General features: G+C 42.3%; 1 pseudogene; it reads right to left on the bottom strand.

The window, feature by feature from the left end:
- Nucleotides 1-1,355: 1,355 nt before the first annotated feature.
- LOC120023462 overlaps nt 1,356-20,232 on the bottom strand; it is a 28,056-nt pseudogene continuing 9,179 nt past the window's right edge.

The raw sequence follows: 20,232 nt of genomic DNA on the forward strand, positions 1-20,232 counted from the left end.
CCATCTTTACAACCACTGAATCTATATGTTTTGACCATGACAGTTTACAATCTAAGGTAATGCCAAGTAATTTAGTCTCCTCAACTTGTTCAACAGCAACACAATTCATTACCAGATTCAGCTGAGGTCTAGAACTTAAGGAATGATTTGTACCAAATACAATGCTCTTAGTTTTAGAGATGTTCAGTACCAGTTTATTACTGGCCACCCATTCCAAAACAGACTGCAACTCTTTGTTAAGTGTTTCAGTGACATCATTAGCTGTGGTTGCTGATGCGTATATGGTTGAATCATCAGCATACATGGACACACATGCTTTGTTTAATGCCAGTGGCAGGTCATTGGTAAGAATAGAAAAGAGTAGAGGGCCTAGAGAGCTGCCCTGAGGTACATTACACTTTATATGTTTGACATTAGAGAAGCTTCCATTAAAAACCCTCTGAGTTCTAGTAGATAGATAGCTCTGAATCCACATTATGGCAGAGGTTGAAAAGCCATAGCACATACGTTTTTTCAACAAGAGGTTATGGTCAAGAATATCAAAGGCTGCATTGAAATCTAACAATAGAGCTCCCACAATCTTCTTGTTATCAATTTCTCTCAACCAATCATCAGTCATTTGTGTCAGTGCAGCACATGTTGAGTGCCCTTCTCTATAAGCATGCTGAAAGTCTGTTGTTAATTTGTTTACAGAGAAATATCATTGTATTTGGTCAAACACAATTTTTCCCAACAGTTTGCTAAGAGCTGGCAGCAAGCTTATAGGTCTGCTGTTAGAACCAGTAAAGGCCGCTTTACCACTCTTGGGTAGTGGAACTACTTTGGCTTCCCTCCAGGCTTGAGGACAAAGACTTTCCTCTAGGCTCAGATTAAACATATGACAGATAGGAGTGGCTATAGAGTCAGCTACTGTCCTCAGTAGCTTCCCATCTAAGTTGTCAATGTCATTATTGATCGATAACAATTTTTCCACCTCTCTCACACTAACTTTACAACATTCAATACTTGCACTGCTTTTCTTTCATTATGATTTTTTACAAGTTTTTTTTCCATCATTCTTTATATCATTGATCTTGGCTTCCTAATAAAGTGTATTATTTTGTTGAGTTTGGTCACATCATTTCTCCATTTGCAGTACGTAAGCCAGCCAGATGTGCAGCCAGACTTATTAGCCACTCCTTTTGCCCCAACTCTTTCAAACATACAGTTTTTAAATTCCTCATCAATCCATGGAGCCTTAACAGTTCTAACAGTCAGTTTCTTAACAGGTACATGTTTATCAATAATTGGAAGAAGCAATTTCATATGGTTTTCCCACAGTCTGAGCTTTTGTAAGCCTTCTCCTCTATGTGCAGTCTCATGTGTTCTTTCAGGTTGCTTAATTGGTTAAAACTCTTTCCACACTGGGAGCAGTGGTAAGGCGTCTCCCCTGTGTGTATTCTCTCGTGTTTTTTCAGATCCCCTGACCGGTTGAAACACTTTCCACACTCTGAGCAGTGGTAAGGCTTTTCAACTGTATGTATTCTCTCGTGTTTTTTCAGGTTCCCTGTCCGGTTAAAACACTTGCCACACTGGGAGCAGTGGTAAGGCTTCTCCCCTGTGTGTATTATCTCATGTTCTTTCAGATGCCCTGACCGGTTGAAACACTTTCCACACTGGGAGCAGTGGTAAGGCTTCTCCACTGTGTGTATTATCTCATGTTTTTTCAGATCCCCTGACTGGCTGAAAAACTTTCCACACTGGGAGCATTGGTAAGGCTTCTCACCTGTTTGTATTCTCTTGTGTTGTTTCAGATTCCCTAACTGGTTAAAACACTTGCCACACTGGGAGCAGTGGTAAGGCTTCTCCCCTGTGTGTGTCCTCTCATGAACTTTCAGGGTCCTTAAACGGTTAAAACTCTTTCCACACTGGGAGCAGTGGTCAGGCTTCTCCCCTGTGTGTATTCTCTCGTGTGATTTCAGGTTCCCTGACCGGTTAAAACACTTGCCACACTGGGAGCAGTGGTAAGGCTTCTCCCCTGTGTGTATTATCTCATGTTCTTTCAGATGCCCTAACTGGTTAAAACTCTTTCCACACTGCAAGTAGTGGTAAGATTTCTCCCCTGTGTGTATTCTCTCATGTCGGTACAGGTCCCTTAACTGGTTAAAACACTTTCCACAGCGGGAACACTGGTGTCTTCTTGTTGGTTTGGACGTCCCTGGCTCTTGTTCCTCTGAGTCTGGTCTTTCTCCTGCCAAAGACAGTGTGTTTTTAAAAAAAGAGATCTGAATGAAACCTCCACATGATAAATAGGCCTTGCTACGAGGGTAAATCCTAATCAGATCGCTCAATAAGCTAAGGCCAGTTTTAACAATCTTGGTGTGATTTTAAAACAAATGTTGTAGAGTTTCCTGGTAATTACTGATAATGTTTACATTACTTATTTATTCATTCTGTTTTACAAGTCAGAACACAAAAAACTAAACCGTTCTTGGACACTCAAGACACAGATGTCGCATAATTCCAATCGAGCAGGTTGTTCTAAATATATAACTTTCATAGCTGTATGATACAGAATGCGACCTACAGTCGTGACCAAAAGTTTTGAGAATGACACAAATATTAATTTCCACAAAGTTTGCTGCTTCAGTGTCTTCAGATGTTTTTGTCAGATGTTACTATGAAATACTGAAGTATAATTACAAACATTTCATAAGTGTCAAAGGCTTTTATTGGCAATGACATGAAGTTGATGCAAAGAGTTTTTTCCCTCATTCAACTTTTTCACTCCGGACGCTTTATCTGGACATGGTTCGTCAGTACTTTCAACAGCCGAAGCTAAGTAGTAACATTAACATCATGTCTTTTAATTGCAGTCGCTGTACTCATAATATACAGGAGAACGATCGCCTTACGGCGAGGATAGCTGTGCTGCAAGCCCAGCTTCAGACGCAATCGTTAGGCAAGGGTAATTTCAGTGTAGGAAAGGAAGAAACAGCGTCTGTGCCACCAGTAAGTACAGATACTAACGTTAGTATAAATCCCCCCGCACAGTCCCCGCAGCCGGACAACTTTCTCATGGCTTCTGGAGGGAAATGCTGTAGGAATGCTCAACTGGTGTCGCTCATTCAGCCGACAGAAACTTTCAACCGGTTTCCCCATTAAGTAGCGAGTCGGAGTCTGAGGCCGAGTTTTCTCTTGTCTCTACTCCTCCCGTTACGGGGTCTGAGACGCCGAAGGCTCCCACCATTAGCTCTGACAAATTGAAAACCCTAGTCATTGGCGACTCCATTACCCGCAGTATTAGACTTAAAACGAATCACCCAGCGATCATACACTGTTTACCAGGGGGCAGGGCTACCGACGTTAAGGCTAATCTGAAGATGGTGCTGGCTAAAGCTAAAACTGGCGAGTGTAGAGAGTATAGAGATATTGTTATCCACGTCGGCACCAACGATGTTAGGATGAAACAGTCAGAGGTCACCAAGCGCAACATAGCTTCAGCGTGTAAATCAGCTAGAAAGATGTGTCGCATCGAGTAATTGTCTCTGGCCCCCTCCCAGTTAGGGGGAGTGACGAGCTCTACAGCAGAGTCTCACAACTCAATCGCTGGTTGAAAACTGTTTTCTGCCCCTCCCAAAAGATAGAATTTGTAGATAATTGGCCCTCTTTCTGGGACTCACCCACAAACAGGACCAAGCCTGACCTGCTGAGGAGTGACGGACTCCATCCTAGCTGGAGGGGTGCTCTCATCTTATCTACCAACATAGACAGGGCTTTAACTCCACAATGAAATAGGGTGCAGGCCAGGCAGCAGGCTGTTAGCCAACCTGCCAGCTTAGTGGAGTCTGCCACTAGCATAGTCAGTGTAGTCAGCTCAGCCATCCCCATTGAGACTGTGTCTGTGCCTTGACCTAGGTTGGGCAAAACTAAACATGGCGGTGTTCGCCTTAGCAATCTCATTAGGATAAAGACCTCCTCCATTCCTGCCATTATTGAAAGAGATCGTGATACCTCACATCTCAAAATAGGGTTACTTAATGTTAGATCCCTCACTTCAAAGGCAGTTATAGTCAATGAACTAATCACTGATCACAATCTTGATGTGATTGGCTTGACTGAAACATGGCTTAAGCCTGATGAATTTACTGTGTTAAATGAGGCCTCACCTCCTGGTTACACTAGTGACCATATCCCGCAAAGGCGGAGGTGTTGCTAACATTTACGATAGCAAATTTCAATTTACAAAAAAGAAAATTACGTTTTCGTCTTTTGAGCTTCTAGTCATGAAATCTATGCAGCCTACTCAATCACTTTTTATAGCTACTGTTTACAGGCCTCCTGGGCCATATACAGCGTTCCTCTCTGAGTTCCCTGAATTCCTATCGGACCTTGTAGTCATAGCAGATAATATTCAAATTTTTGGTGATTTTAATATTCATATGGAAAAGTCCACAGACCCACTCCAAAAGGCTTTCGGAGCCATCATCGACTCAGTGGGTTTTGTCCAACATGTCTCTGGACCTACTCACTGCCACAGTCATACTCTGGACCTAGTTTTGTCCCATGGAATAAATGTTGTAGATCTTAATGTTTTTCCTCATAATCCTGGACTATCGGACCACCATTTTATTACGTTTGAAATCGCAACAAATAATCTGCTCAGACTCCAACCAAGGAGCATCAAAAGTTGTGCTATAAATTCTCAGACAACACAAAAATTCCTTGATGCCCTTCCAGACTCCTGCTGCCTACCCAAGGACGTCAGAGGACACAAATCAGTTAACCACTTAACTGAGGAACTCAATTTAACCTTGCGCAATACCCTAGATGCAGTTGCACCCCTAAAAACGAAAAACATTTGTCACAAGAAACTAGCTCCCTGGTATACAGAAAATACCCGAGCTCTGAAGCAAGCTTCCAGAAAATTGGAACGCAAATGGCGCCACACCAAACTGGAAGTCTTCCGACTAGCTTGGAAAGACAGTACCGTGCAGTATCGAAGAGCCCTCACTGCTGCTCGATCATCCTACTTTTCCAACTTAATTGAGGAAAATAAGAACAATCCAAAATTTATTTTTGATACTGTTGCAAAGCTAACTAAAAAGCAGCATTCCCCAAGAGAGGATGGCTTTCACTTCAGCAGTAATAAATTCATGACCTTCTTTGAGGAAAAGATCATGATCATTAGAAAGCAAATTACGGACTCCTCTTTAAATCTGCGTATTCCTCCAGGGCTTAGCTGTCCTGGATCTGCACAGCTCTGCCAGGGCCTGGGATCGGGAGAGACACTTAAGTGTTTTAGTACTATATCTCTTGACACAATGATGAAAATAATCATGGCCTCTAAACCTTCAAGCTGCATACTGGATCCTATTCCAACTAAACTACTGAAAGAGCTGCTTCATGTGCTTGGCCCTCCTATGTTGAACATAATAAACGGCTCTCTATCCACCAGATGTGTACCAAACTCACTAAAAGTGGCAGTAATAAAGCCTCTCTTGAAAAAGCCAAACCTTGACCCGGAAAATATAAAAAACTATCGGCCTGTATCGAATCTTCCATTCCTCTCAAAAATTTTAGAAAAAGCTGTTGCGCAGCAACTCACTGCCTTCCTGAAGACAAACAATGTATACGAAATGCTTCAGTCTGGTTTTAGACCCCATCATAGCACTGAGACTGCACTTGTCAAGGTGGTAAATGACCTTTTAATGGCGTCAGACCGAGGCTCTGCATCTGTCCTCGTGCTACTAGACCTTAGTGCTGCCTTTGACACCATCGATCACCACATTCTTTTGGAGAGACTGGAAACCCAAACTGGTCTACACGGACAAGTTCTGGCCTGGTTTAGATCTTATCTGTCGGAAAGATATCAGGTTTGTCTCTGTGAATGGTTTGTCCTCTGACAAATCAACTGTACATTTCGGTGTTCCTCAAGGTTCCGTTTTAGGACCACTATTGTTTTCACTATATATTTTACCTCTTGGGGATGTTATTCGTAAACATAAGCTATGCGGATGACACACAGCTGTACATTTCAATGAAACATGGTGAAGCCCCAAAATTGCCCTCACTAGAAGCCTGTGTTTCAGACATAAGGAAGTGGATGGCTGAAAACGTTCTACTTTTAAACTCGGACAAAACAGAGATGCTTGTTCTAGGTCCCAAGAAACAAAGAGATCTTCTGTTAAATCTGACAATTAATCTTGATGGTTGTAAAGTCGTCTCAAATAAAACTGTGAAGGACCTCGGCGTTACTCTTGACCCTGATCTCTCTTTTGACGAACATATCAAGAATGTTTCAAGGACAGCTTTTTTCCATCTACGTAACATTGCAAAAATCAGAAATGTTCTGTCCAAAAATGATGCAGAAAAATTAATCCATGCATTTGTTACTTCTAGGCTAGACTACTGCAATGCTTTACTTTCCGGCTACCCGGATAAAGCACTAAATAAACTTCAGTTAGTGCCAAATACGGCTGCTAGAATCCTGACTAGAACCAAGAAATTTGATCATATTACTCCAGTGCTAGCTTCCCTACACTGGCTTCCTGTTAAGGCAAGGGCTGATTTCAAGGTTTAACTGTTAACCTATAAAGCGTTACATGGGCTTGCTCCTACCTATCTTTCCGAGTTGGTCCTGCCGTACATACCTACACGTACGCTACAGTCACAAGACACAGGCCTCCTAATTGTCCCTAGAATTCCTAAGCAAACAGCTGGAGGCAGGGCTTTCTCCTATAGATCTCCATTTTTATGGAATGGTCTGCCTACCCATGTGAGAGACGCAGACTCGGTCTCAACCTTTAAGTCTTTACTGAAGACTTTTCTCTTCAGTAGTGTAGGAGAAAGATTAGACACATGGATAACTTATAAAGACATAAGACAGCTGAACAGTAAAATAACAGACCACATGAAGAGAAGAGACACATAGTCTGCTGATTCCATTAAGTGCATACTGATCAGACAGATAGGCGCCTAAAGTAATTGGAAACTAGACACATAGTCTGCTGATTCTTTTAAGAGATACACCTGTCAGAGAAATATGTGTTTAGGGCACTTAGACCCACTAGACATATAGTCTGACCATTCCATTACGTACATACATGTCAGACACTTAGGCGCCTGAAGCAATTGGATACACTGGGATAGAGGGTCCGGCCACCATTATAAACTAATTGAAAGCAGATGGTGGTGAATGACTTCATAGGGGGATGGGCATAAGACTAGGTGGATATAAAATGTTGGAGCGGGGCTGGGAAGCGGGGTGTGTTCCGCGGACATTCCAGTTGGCTATACAATTGTAATAAAAGCATGTTTTGATTTCACAAGTTCTTATGAGTGTTATATTTCTGAGATGATTTTCCACGACAGTAGGTCATATGATTGAGTGTAGTCTGGCCCAGGAGTGTGAAGGTGAACGGAAAGGCTCTGGAGCAACGAACCGCCCTTGCTGTCTCTGCCTGGCCGGTTCCCCTCCACTGGGATTCTCTACCTCTAACCCTATTACAGGGGCTGAGTCACTGGCTTACTGGTGCTCTTTCATGCCGTCCCTAGGAGGGGTGCGTCACTTGAGTGGGTTGAGTTACTGACGTGATCTTCCTGTCTGGGTTGGCGCCCCCCTTGGTTTGTGCTGTGGTGGAGATCTTTGTGGGCTATACTCGGCCTTGTCTCAGGATTGTAAGTTGGTGGCTGAAGATATCCCTCTAGTGGTGCGGGGGCTGTGCTTTGGCAAAGTGGGTGGGGTTATATCCTTCCTGTTTGGCCCTGTCCGGGGGTATCATCGGATGGGGCCACAGTGTCTCCTGACCCCTCCTGTCTCAGCCTCCAGTATTTATGCTGCAGTAGTTTGTGTCGGGGGGCTAGGGCCAGTTGGTTATATCTGGAGTACTCCTGTCTTATCCAGTGTCCTGTGTGAATTTAACTATGCTCTCTCTAATTCTCTCCTTCTCTCTTTCTTTCTCTCTCTCGGAGGACCTGAGCCCTAGGACCATACATCAGGACTACTGGGCATGATGACTCCTTGCTGTCCCCAGTCCACCTGGCCTTGCTGCTGTTCCAGTTTCAACTGTTTAGTCTGCAGTTATGGAACCCCTACCTGTCCCAGACCTGCTGTTTTCAACTCTTAATGATCGGCTATGAAAAGCCAACTGACATTCATTCCTGATTATTATTTGACCATGCTTGTCATTTATGAACATTTTGAACATCTTGGCTCTCTCTAATTCTCTCCTTCTCTCTTTCTTTCTCTCTCTCGGAGGAACTGAGCCCTAGGACCATACGTCAGGACTACCGGGCATGATGACTCCTTGCTGTCCCCAGTCCACCTGGCCTTGCTGCTGTCCCAGTTTCAACTGTTCTGCCTGCGGTTATGGAACCCCTACCTGTCCCAGACCTGCTGTTTTCAACTCTTAATTATCGGCTATGAAAAGCCAACTGACATTTATTCCTAATTATTATTTGACCATGCTTGTCATTTATGAACATTTTGAACATCTTGGCCATGTTCTGTTATAATCTCCACCCGGCACAGCCAGAAGAGGACTGGCCACCCCTCATAGCCTGGTTCCTCTCTAGGTTTCTTCCTAGGTTTTGGCCTTTCTAGGGAGTTTTTTCTAGCCACCGTGCTTCTACACCTGCATTGCTTGCTGTTTGGGGTTTTAGGCTGGGTTTCTGTACAGCACTTCGAGATATAAGCTGATGTACGAAGGGCTATATAAAATAAACTTGATTGATTGATTGATTGATTGAAGAGTCAATATTTGCAGTGTTGACCTTCTTTTTCAAGACCTCTGCAATCCACCCTGGTGTCAATTAACTTCTGGGCTAAAACATCCTGACTGATGGCAGCCCATTCTTGCATAATCAATGCTTGGAGTTTGTCAGAATTTGTGGGTTTTTGTTTGTCCACCCGCCTCTTGAGGATTGACCACAAGTTCTCAATGGGATTAAGGTCTGGGGAGATTCCTGGCCATGGACACAAAATATTGATGTTTCGTTCCCCCGAGCCACTTATCACGTTTGCCTTATGGCAAGGTGCTCCATCATGCTGGAAAAGACATTGTATGTCACCGAACTGTTACTGGATGGTTGGGAGAAGTTGCTCTCGGAGGATTTGTTGGTGGCATTCCTTATTCATGGCTGTGTTCTTAGGCAACATTGTGAGTGAGCCCACACCCTTGGCTGAAAGCAACCCCACACATGAATGGTCTCAGGATGCTTTACCGTTGGCATGACACAGGACTGATGGAAGCGCTCACCTTGTCTTCTCCGGACAAGCTTTTTTCCAGATGCCCCAAACAATCGAAAAGGGGATTCATCAGAGAAAATGACTTTACCCCAGTCCTCAGCAGTCCAATCCCTGTACCCTTTGCAGAATATCAGTCTGTGTGCAGATGCACTCACACCTGCCTGCTGCCATTCCTGAGCAAGCTCTGTACTGGTGGTGCCCTGATCCCGCTGCTGAATCAACTTTAGGAGACGGTCCTGGCGCTTGCTGGACTTTCTTGGGTGCCCTGAAGCCTTCTTCACAACAATTAAACCGCTCTGAAGCCTTCTTCACAACAATTGAACCGCTCTCCTTGAAGTTCTTGATGATCTGATAAATGGTTGATTTAGGTGCAATCTTACTGGCAGCAATATCATTTCCTGTGAAGCCTTTTTTGTGCAAAGCAATGATGACGGCACATGTTTACTTGCAGGTAACCACGGGTGACAGAGGAAGAACAATGATTCCAAGCACCACCCTCCTTTTGAAGCTTCCAGTTTTGGGGGGGATTCAGTTCATTTGCATGGCAAAGAGGGACTTTGCAATTAATTACAACTCATCTGATCACTATTCATAACATTCTGGAGTATATGCAAATTGCCATCATACAAACTGAGGCAGCAGACTGTGAAAATTCATATTTGTGTCATTCTCAAAACGTTTGGCCACAACTTTACACACTTCCTTAAACATAAAATAAGTAAATAAGTAATTTTAAGTGGAAGTCCAAAACTTATTTTTACATCGAAGACACAAAGCACATCAGTAAAATCTCCCCGTTGTCGAAAGGGTTCGACACATGCTGTTTAAATGGCCCAATTTATTATTTAGACGTTCACAGATTTTCAACATTTTGACTATCGCTGATGTGATATTTTGGGTAAAGTAAAAAATAAAGTGAAATATTTGGCAAGATGTTCCTAAAACTGAGAGTAACTACAATAAACAAAAATATTAACGCAACATGTAAAGTGTTGGATGTTTCATGAGCTGAAAAAAAAGATTGCAGAATTTTTTACATCCCTGTTAGTTAACATTTATTCTTTGCCAAGATAATCCATCCACCTGACAGGTTTGGCATATCAAGCTGATTAAACAGCATGATCATTACACAGGTGCACCTTGTGCTGGGGAGAATAAAAGGCCTCTAAAATGTGCAGTTCTGTCACACAACACAATGCCACAGATGTCTCACGTTTTGAGGGAGTGTGCAATTGGCATGCTGACTGCAGGAATATCCACTGGAGCTGTTACCAGATAATTGAATGTTAAATTCTCTACCAGAAGCCGCCTCCAACGTCATTTTAGAGAATTTGGCAGTACATCCAACTGGCCTCACAACCACAGACCACATATAACGACGCCAGCCCAGGACCTCCACATCGTCTGAGACCAGCCACCCGAGTTGTATTTCTCTTTGTAATGAAGCCCTTTGTGGGGAAAAACTAATTCTGATTGGCTGGGCCTGGCTCCGCAATGGGTGGGCGTATGCCCTCCAGGGCCCACCAATGGCTGTGCCCCTGCCCAGTTATGTAAAGTCCATAGATCAGGGCCTCGTTTATTTATTTACAATCACTGACTCATATAAACTGTAAATCGTTGTTTATATTTTGGTTCAGTATACACACACAGTGCATTCGTTAAAAACTTCTCTAGGATAGGGGGCAGCATTTTCACGTTTGGATGAAAAGCATATCCAAATTAAACTGCCAGCTACTCATCCCCAGAAGATAAGATATGCATATTATTAGTAGTATTGGATAGAAAACACTCTGAAGTTTCTAATACTGTTTGAATGATGTCTGTGAGTATAACAGAACTCATATGGCAGGCGCAAACCTGAGAAAAATCCAACCAGGAAGTGGGAAATCTGAGGTTTGTAGTTTTCAACTCATTGCCTATCGAATGTACAGTGTCTATGGGGTCATATTGCACTTCCTAAGGCTTCCACTAGATGTCAACAGTCTTAGAACATTGTTTGAGGCTTCTACTGTGAAGGAGGGGGGAATGAGAGCTGTTTCAACCAGAGGTCTGCCAGAGTGGCATGAGCTGGTCATGCGTCTACACGTGAGAGCGACCTGCGTTCCATTGCAATTCTAAAGACAAAGGAATTCGCTGGTTGGAACATTATTGAAGATTTATGTTAAAAAAATCCTAAAGATTGATTCTATACATCGTTTGACATGTTTCTACGAACTGTAACATACATTTTTGAACTTTTCATCGGAACTTTCGCCTGGACTTGCCCGCGCCTCGTGAGTTTGGATTTGTTTACCAAACGCGCTAACAAAAGGCGGTATTTGGACATAAATGTTGGACTTTATCGAACAAAACAAACATTTATTGTTGAACTGGGATTCCTGGGAGTGCATTCTGATGAAGATCATCAAAGGTAAGTGAATATTTAAAACGCTATTTCTGACTCAACAACATTGTGGGTATCTGCATGGCTTTTGTCTGAGCGCCGTACTCGGATTATTGCATGGTTTGCTTTTTCCGTAAAGCTTTTTTGAATTCTGACACAGCGGTTGCATTAAGGAGAAGTATATCTATAATTCTGTGCATAATACTTGTATCTTTTATCAACTTTTACATGTTTATTATGAGTATTTCTGTAAATTGATGTGCCTCTGAAAATTTGCCGGATGTTTTCGATGCACAACATTACTCACCATAAAGCGCCAATGTATACTGAGATTTTTGGATATAAATATGAACTTTATCGAACAAAACATACATGTATTGTGTAACATGAAGTCCTATAAGTGCCATCTTATGAAGATCATCAAAGGTTAGTGATAAATTTAATTTAATCTATATTTCTGCTTTTTGTGACTCCTCTCTTTGGCTGGAAAATGGCTGTGTGTTTTTGTGACTAGGCTCTGACCTAACATGGTCCGCTTTCGCTGTAAAGCTTTTTTTGTAGATTAACAAGAAGTTAAGCTTTAATTTGGTGTATTGCACTTGTGAATGCATCAAAGTTACATATTTCTAAAAAATATTTTTGAATTTAGCGCTCTGCCTTTTCAGCGGAAAGTTGTCGAGGGGTTCCACTAGCCATAAGAAGTTTTAAGACTCCATAATGTTTCATCATTAGATGCTACAGACCTCCTTCAAGACTCCATAATGTTTCATCATTAGATGCTACAGACCTCCTTTAAGACCCCATAATGTATAATCATTAGATGCTACAGACCTCCTTCAAGACTCCATAATGTTTCATCATTAGATGCTACAGGCTACAAATCAACAATGGGTGTAATATGAATCTTTACCACTTGTTCTGTAATATGAGTAGTATTCGGATTTCATTCAAACATTTCTTACATGAATATTGAAAATATAAATGTTGATTTTTGTATATATTGTTGAATATAATATACTGTAAGGGTATATCAATTCCAGGATCTCTGCTAGTGTTAAAGTTATGGGCCATTATATACAGAGAAATTGTGGCGAAATCCTGCACGACTACGCTAAACTTGCCACGGTTTTGAAAATAGAATTCAGTGGTTCTGCGACTCGCAAACACGACAGCTCGTTGGCTAACAATATCAGACAAGCTCAAAATGAACACCCACAGACCTACTATCACCTGCTTCGTTCAGCTTACTTTGGCATGCTCACTGAAACGGGAATGGAAGACCTATTACCATTCAAACAACTGTTTCTGTCAAACATCTACTTCATCAACTACTTGGGCCCTACTGCCCACATTGGGTTGCCAATCTCGACGCTCTGAGAGCTTGTAAGCACCGCTTTTGAAGCATCAAAAGCAAGCCGGGCTAAGAGCCCGGACACCTAGACTTTCGAGCTTAGGCGGGAACCATCACTCCAATTAGAAGGTGCAGCATTAGGGACAGGTGCGGTAAAAGATGACGATCAAAGGGGGTGGCAACCAAGTAATCACCACACTGACAACCACTGCAGTAACAATAGCTATGATGAACGTCCCCAATCTAACAGGTCCCGTAGAGATCAACTTGGCCGATATGTCCCTGCGCCTAACCCTCACAAAGGGTCAGGACACAAGAGTAACAAGCGCAACAAAGTGTTCAACAATGATCTAAACCCTAAGCGAAATGATATAGAAACTCTGATAAGAGATGTACTGCATCGTAAGAAATTTGAGAAAGAGGACAACATAACTAGGCGTAAAATTGTTGGGAACCAAGTCAGCCGAAACTAACGCAATTCGAGAGGACGTCAACATTTCCATTACCCCCGCCCCCACTCCAATCCCTGTCCAGGGACCACTCGTTCTAGATAAGCAGCTTTGCAACAGATGATTCCTCTCCCATTCCGATAGAGGACCCACTGGGTCACATAGGTGAGTTATCCGTCTTGGAAATCGACACAGATTACAAACCGCTCGGTACTCCCAACCCACTCCATTATGTTGGGGATATGATGAGAAAACCCAACTCGAACAGGCCATACCTTAGAACAGTCCTGGAGGACTGTTTGACCTGTCACGCTCTGATAGATTCGGGTTTGACAATTTCACTCATATCCGAAACCTTGCTGGATGAACTAAAAGGGGCAGTGGACCCAACAAACCGTTGGTTGAAAACGGAACGTTGCGACACGAAGCTTCGGGTTTCACCGAAGTTACCTCGCCACTAACCAAGTGTCTCCTACTTAAACTCAACTTCGAAAGCGATTACCATCGACATCGAACGGATGCTTATTGGGATAGATTTAATTGACCGTTTGGTACCACTAATGGATTGGAAAACCAACCAAATCTGGTGACAAATATGTATGCCAACTCCGTTGACTTCCCCGCATTCTTCCAAGGCTACCTGTCATACATTGCGCAACGGCGTGGGTTCGACGTCAGCATCTGCCACAAACCCGGTGAACGTGGTCATGAGTTTGCCATTGGTGACAAATGACAAGGTGAGTTCAACTCGGAACTTAACCGAACATGAGGTTTTCCTGTGTGGCTTGGGTGATTCACCAGCAGACACATACCGACCTCCTCTGATAGGGGGCGTGTGCCTAAACGGCACTATGGTTGAGGATGCCAGACTGGCAACCTTGTCAGAAAAATCTGCAATCAGTTTGGAAATGTTAAACGATGCTTGTGTAAATGTGAATTTCAGAGTATTTCTGTTATATGATGTGACTCTCTGCAATTTCTCCGGATATTTTGGAGGCATTTCTGAACATGGTGCCAATGTAAACTGAGATTTTTGGATATAAATATGCACATTATCGAACAAAACATACATGTATTGCGTAACATGATGTCCTATGAGTGTCATCTGATGAAGATCATCAGAGGTTAGTGATTAATTTTATCTCTATTTCTGCTTTTTGTGACTCCTATCTTTGGCTGGAAAAATGTCTGTGTTTTTTTGACTTGGTGGTGATCTAACATAATCATATGTTGTGCTTTCGCTGTAAAGCATTTTTGAAATCGGACACGATGGGTAGATTAACAAGATGTTTATCTTTCATTTTCTGTATTGGACTTGTTAATGTGTGAAAGTTACATATTTCAAAAAAATATTTTGGAATTACCCGTGCTGCCTTTTCAGCGGAATGTTGTCGAGGGGTTCCGCTAGCGGAACGCATGTCCTAGACAGGTTTAAGGGGTATTTGTGTGTAGATTGAATCAGGCTGTAACGTAACAAAATATGAAAAAGGGGTCTGAATACTTTCCGAAGGCACTGTATGTAGCCATGTTATGAAGTATGAAAAGGCTTGTTCAGTCACATGTCATGAATTCACTATGACATCATCATATTTATATACATTTATATCAATACAAAGTGTTTCAGACATAAATAAACAATTCCAGGTGAAAGCCAAAGGCCATAGCTGTAATACAATAACAAACTGGCAAAGCAGCAGAGCGAGGCCCGCATCCAGCAACGTCACGAGTCACGCAGCTGTTTCAGGACAGCACTACAGGGAGAGAGAAAACTCCACTGGACTAGTTTCAATGTATGGAATCACTTCAGAGTTTCTGGATTTTGGGTAAACTTCTCCTTTAACCTCACTAGGGTAGGGGGCAGCATTCGGAATTTTGGATGAAAAGAGTGCCCAAAGTAATCTGCCTGCTACTCAGGCCCAGAAGCTAGGATATGCAAATTAGTAGATTTGGATAGAAACCACTCCAAAGTTTCTAAAACTGTTAAAATAATGTCTGTGAGTATAACAGAACTGAAATGGCAGGTGAGAACCTGAGGAAAATCCATCCAGGAAATGCTTTTATTTGAAATGCCTGTTTTTCCATTGAAAGCCTATCCACCATACAAAGACTTATGACGCAGGTCACTATCTCTATTGCTTCCTCAACATGTGGCCAGTCTTTAGGCATTGTTTCAGGCTTTTACTCTGAAAAATGAGGGAGAAACAGCACGTTCAATGAGTGTACAGTGGAAATTTCCAGCCATGAGCCCAGCGCATGATCGGGAGGGCGCATTTCTTGTTTCTCCTTTTCTATTCACGAAGCTTTTGTCCAGTTGAAATATGATCGATTATTTATGACAAAAACAATGAGGCTGGATTATAAACATTGTTTGACATGTTTCTATGAAATTTTATGGTACTTTTCAGATTTTTCGTCTGACTGCTGTGACCGCGCTTTGTTCCAATGTATTACTGAACATAACGCGCAAAGAAAACGGAGGTTTTTGGACATAAAGAGTGACTTTATCGAACAAAACAAACATTTATTGTGTAACATGGAGTCTTCGGAGTGCAACCATATGAAGATCAAAGGTAAGTGATACATTTTAATGCTATTTCTGGCTTTTGTTACTCTTCTTCTTGGCTGCTAACTGTTTGTAATGATTTGTCATTAAGGCATCATTGAGATGCTTTAATCATTGAGGTTTTAAAGCATCATTGAGAAATAATGAATTGAAGTTGGAACATTTGTGACATTTGTAGACTAGAGATTAAGAATGTTGGGCCATTAACCGAGAAGTCGCTGGTTCGAATCCGCACGCCCCCCAAGGTAGAAAAAAGCTGCCGTTCTACCCTTGAGCAAGGCAGTTAACCCCCAACAACTGCTCCCCGGGCGCCGATAACGTGGACGTCGATTAAGGCAGCCCCCGCACCACTCTGATTCAGAGGGGTTGGGTTCAATGCGGAAGACACATTTAGGGTGAATGGATTCAGTTGTGACTGACTAGATATCCCCTTTCCTTTCCCATCCCAGTCCTCCTTTAAGACTCCATAATGTTTCATCATTAGATGCTACAGTCCTCCTTTAAGAGAGATCTTTGATGGAAACCTGCTCCAGAGCAGAACCTGCTGCTTGAACAGAGTTCCGAGTATCGGGTCTGAATACTTAAGTAAATGTAATATTTCAGTTTTGTATTTTTTGATAAATTAGCAAAATTATCAAACAAAATGTTTTTGCTTTGTCAGTATGGGGTATTGTGTTTTTAGAAAAAGGCTGTAATGTAACAAAATGTGGAAAAAGTCAAGGGGTCTGAATACTTCCAGGAGGCACTGTACTCTCCGATAGCAACGGCCAATAGCAGACCACTTCCTATATCAGGGACATAGTCGCTCCCGTCTTCCATGTGTGAAAGGTAACCTGGTGAATATCATAGAATAAGGGTTCTGTTAGGTAACCTGGTGAATATCATAGAATCAGGGTTCTGTTAGGTAATCTGGTGAATATCATAGAATCAGGGTTCCGTAAGGGAACCTTCAGTTCTATTTCAGTGACTCGTTAGTCTCTCACTATGGGGATATAGTCAACTACCATACAGCTCATATCCTCTCTGATGCCAAGTCTAGACAGGATCATCCCTCAGAGGTCCCCACTCTACTCACCGTATGTGTAGTGATGTCCAGTCAGTAGAACCTCATGGAGGTACATCACCACAACATGCTGCATTACAGATCTCTTGAACAGAGATGCCTTTGAACAATGCCTATGTTGTAGCCATTCCTCTGGTGGATTGAGCCATCAAGCCCTCCGGAGGTGTCAGATCCTTGCTACTATAGAACCTCATGAAGATATGGGGGTGTAACTCATTATACGGATATAATGGCTAAAGTAAAGCCGTTTTAAACAAGATAAATCTAATTTCTATTCTTTCCAGCGGCTCCAACAGCAGAAATGGCCTCAAGCAAAACATAAAAATCCCAGGATGGGACTAGCTGTTTGGGTACTGGGCGTAGGTGACCCTTCATAAAACAACAGATCAGGGGGTGTTCCACTGTATAGTTGTTGCAGCCTAAATGGCAGCCAAATATACATTTATAGTTGAAAGGGCTTTCCTTCATCAGAAAGCAGAGTAGCTCTGAAACAGAGCAACAAAGAGACTGATTTGTTTCTGATCTCACCATCTGTTAAATACACTGTGCTATAGTAATTATTGTGCTATAGTGAGTGTGTGGCTCTAGAACTCTGAATATAGTTCATTCTCAAGGAGAGCAGTCACGTGTGTTGAGAAGCAGAGGATCACTGGTTTGAGCCCGGAATGGGGACAGTGGAGGAAACTAAACTGTTAGAAGCACACTGGCGTCAGTTACACATTTTATTAATAAAGTTAGTCATTTCCAAATGAACCATGTTCTTTAAGGTCAATATGTTGGAGTTCAGGCTTTATTTGACCTGTTAAAGTAGGAAATGAAATGAACTTTGTCCATTACAGAGACAGAGGTCAAGACAAAAAAAGGAGCTGGTTTTATAATATATATATGCCATCTTTAACAAGTTGTGTAGATCAGATGTTAATGAAGCAATACAGACCACATTGAAGTGTCTGGAGTTTAGTTTGTGTGTTCTACAGTCTTGTAAAGATAGGGGGGGGGGGGGGGGGTTGACTGGGACAGACAATGTAACATCTATGTTTTTAGGAAAAGGTTTTGTAAAACATGCACCTTACATCAGATCATCTTGAAACTTTCTCTCTAAAGGTACCTTTCATTAAGGTTTTATATGGTCTATTGGTTTCTTTGTTTTCATTGGCAGAATCCTTTTTCAGTGTTATGATATTCATAACATCCATATCCACCAGTCTATCTTCCTGTCAACTAGCAGAACTCTGCTGGTTGTCCTGGTAACAGATACCAGTCTATCTTCCTGTCAACTAACAGAACTCTGCTGGTTGTCCTGGTAACAGATACCAGTATATCTTCCTGTCAACTAACAGAACTCTGCTGGTTGTCCTGGTAACAGATACCAGTCTATCTTCCTGTCAACCAACAGAGCTCTGCTGGTTGTCCTGGTAACAGATACCAGTGGGCAGATCTATTTTATTTGTTCAAACTAAACTACAGCACTTACTTTGATGAGTCAAATCTGATCCTTTCTTCTCTTCTCCTCCTCTCACAGTTCCACTCAGCCCCGTTGTTTTCCTGCAGTCCACCAGCAGCACAGACAACCTCTTCATACCCAGCAGTAAGGTGCTACCGGAAGAGGCATGACACGGGGACTCCGGGAGGGAGGAAGGGCTAGCGTTGTCCTGGTAACCATAAAGAGGGGACACATATCATTATGGATGCTTATGTCACCGCTGTCATGAAGTGCTTTACAGAAACCCAGCCCAGACCCTGATAAAGCAAGCTGTATGCTAGACCAGACCAAGCTGTACCATCTGGTGTTCTGATCTGGAGAGACTCTTCTCTGACTCATCAGCATCAGGATGTTGTTGAGGCTCCCCAGAGGATCCACAATAGTCATGTCTCTCTCCTGTGTGAATGAGAACATCAAACAGATAGTGAACTTACGACCGTCTATTATAATCATCGGGTCTTACAAGAGGCATTAATCTCTCTAAACAGCCTAAAACGCAAATGTTAAAGGGTCGTGCCACTAAATGGGTCCCTTTTGCATCCCTTTGATATTTTAAGTATAAATTATGCTCCAACATTGCATTTTAAAAGCCTGTTATACTAGATGAGATGCACTTTAATGTAGACCACATGGATAATTTAATAAATCTAATTTAAAAGTCCCCAAAATATATGTACCAATGGCAGATTAAAACTAACAAAGGCAGATGGCCCCTTTAACAATTCCTACAGTACTGAACAACATATCCAAGTGTAGAACTTCAGTAGAATGCCCCTTAAAACCCCCACCTTAGTTCAACAACGGAATAGTGTGTGACTCTGTTTTTAAGACAGTACTCACTGGTGTTAATCTGATATTCTGTCTCCTCCTCTTTCACTCCCAAGACGTCTTCCTTCTTCACCTCTACTGAGATAGCATCCTCTTCCTCTCTAAAAGGTTCTTCCTCGGTTTCCTCTATAACATCCTCTTCTTCTTTCACGACAATGTTCAGCCTCAGAGCTTCTTTCTGCATACAGCAGACCTCTTCTTCTTTAACGGGGGAGGAGTAGTTTAGTGAGCTCATGGTCTGGGATGTTAGAATTAGCGACTAGCCTAGCGCTAGGCTCAGTATCAATGTTTAACAACTTTGCAAATTGAACAAGCAAATTAGGTTAAAGTTAACCAGTTGATACGTCAACTGAAATGTGTTTAAAACACTGAGATTAGCTAATGTACATTAACATGGTCTAAAGCGTCAATCTTTCAGTTTTATGTTGGCTAGCAAGCTACCGAGGTGGTTGAAAGAGTAGCCGTGTTGTTGTTCCTGAAGAAGCGTCCGGTCCAGTCCATTATACGTCACGCAAGAATCAACACCTGAAAGACGCATATCCCCGTCTGCTGGCTGGAGTGGGTAACGCAGTTTGGAAACAACAGTTACTACACTTTCTGTATTGGAAAAAACGTCAAAATAATTTAACAATAAGCTGATATATTGTAAATGATGAATACATACTTCTATGAATAGGTAGTGTTTAAATAAACATTTGCTCTGTTCATTTTTCACATTCGTTTTCATCTAGATGTGACGGTACTATTCCCTTAAAGCTACGCTCTTTAAGATACAAATCATCCTGTAAACCAGGGGTGGGCAACTCCAGTCCTCGGGGGCCTGATTGGTGTCACACTTTTTCTCCATCGCTAGCAAACACAGCTGATTAATCAAACTGCATCC

The sequence above is a fragment of the Salvelinus namaycush genome, chromosome 2, assembly GCF_016432855.1.
Source record: "Salvelinus namaycush isolate Seneca chromosome 2, SaNama_1.0, whole genome shotgun sequence".
In the NCBI taxonomy this organism is placed as follows: Eukaryota; Metazoa; Chordata; class Actinopteri; order Salmoniformes; family Salmonidae; genus Salvelinus; species Salvelinus namaycush.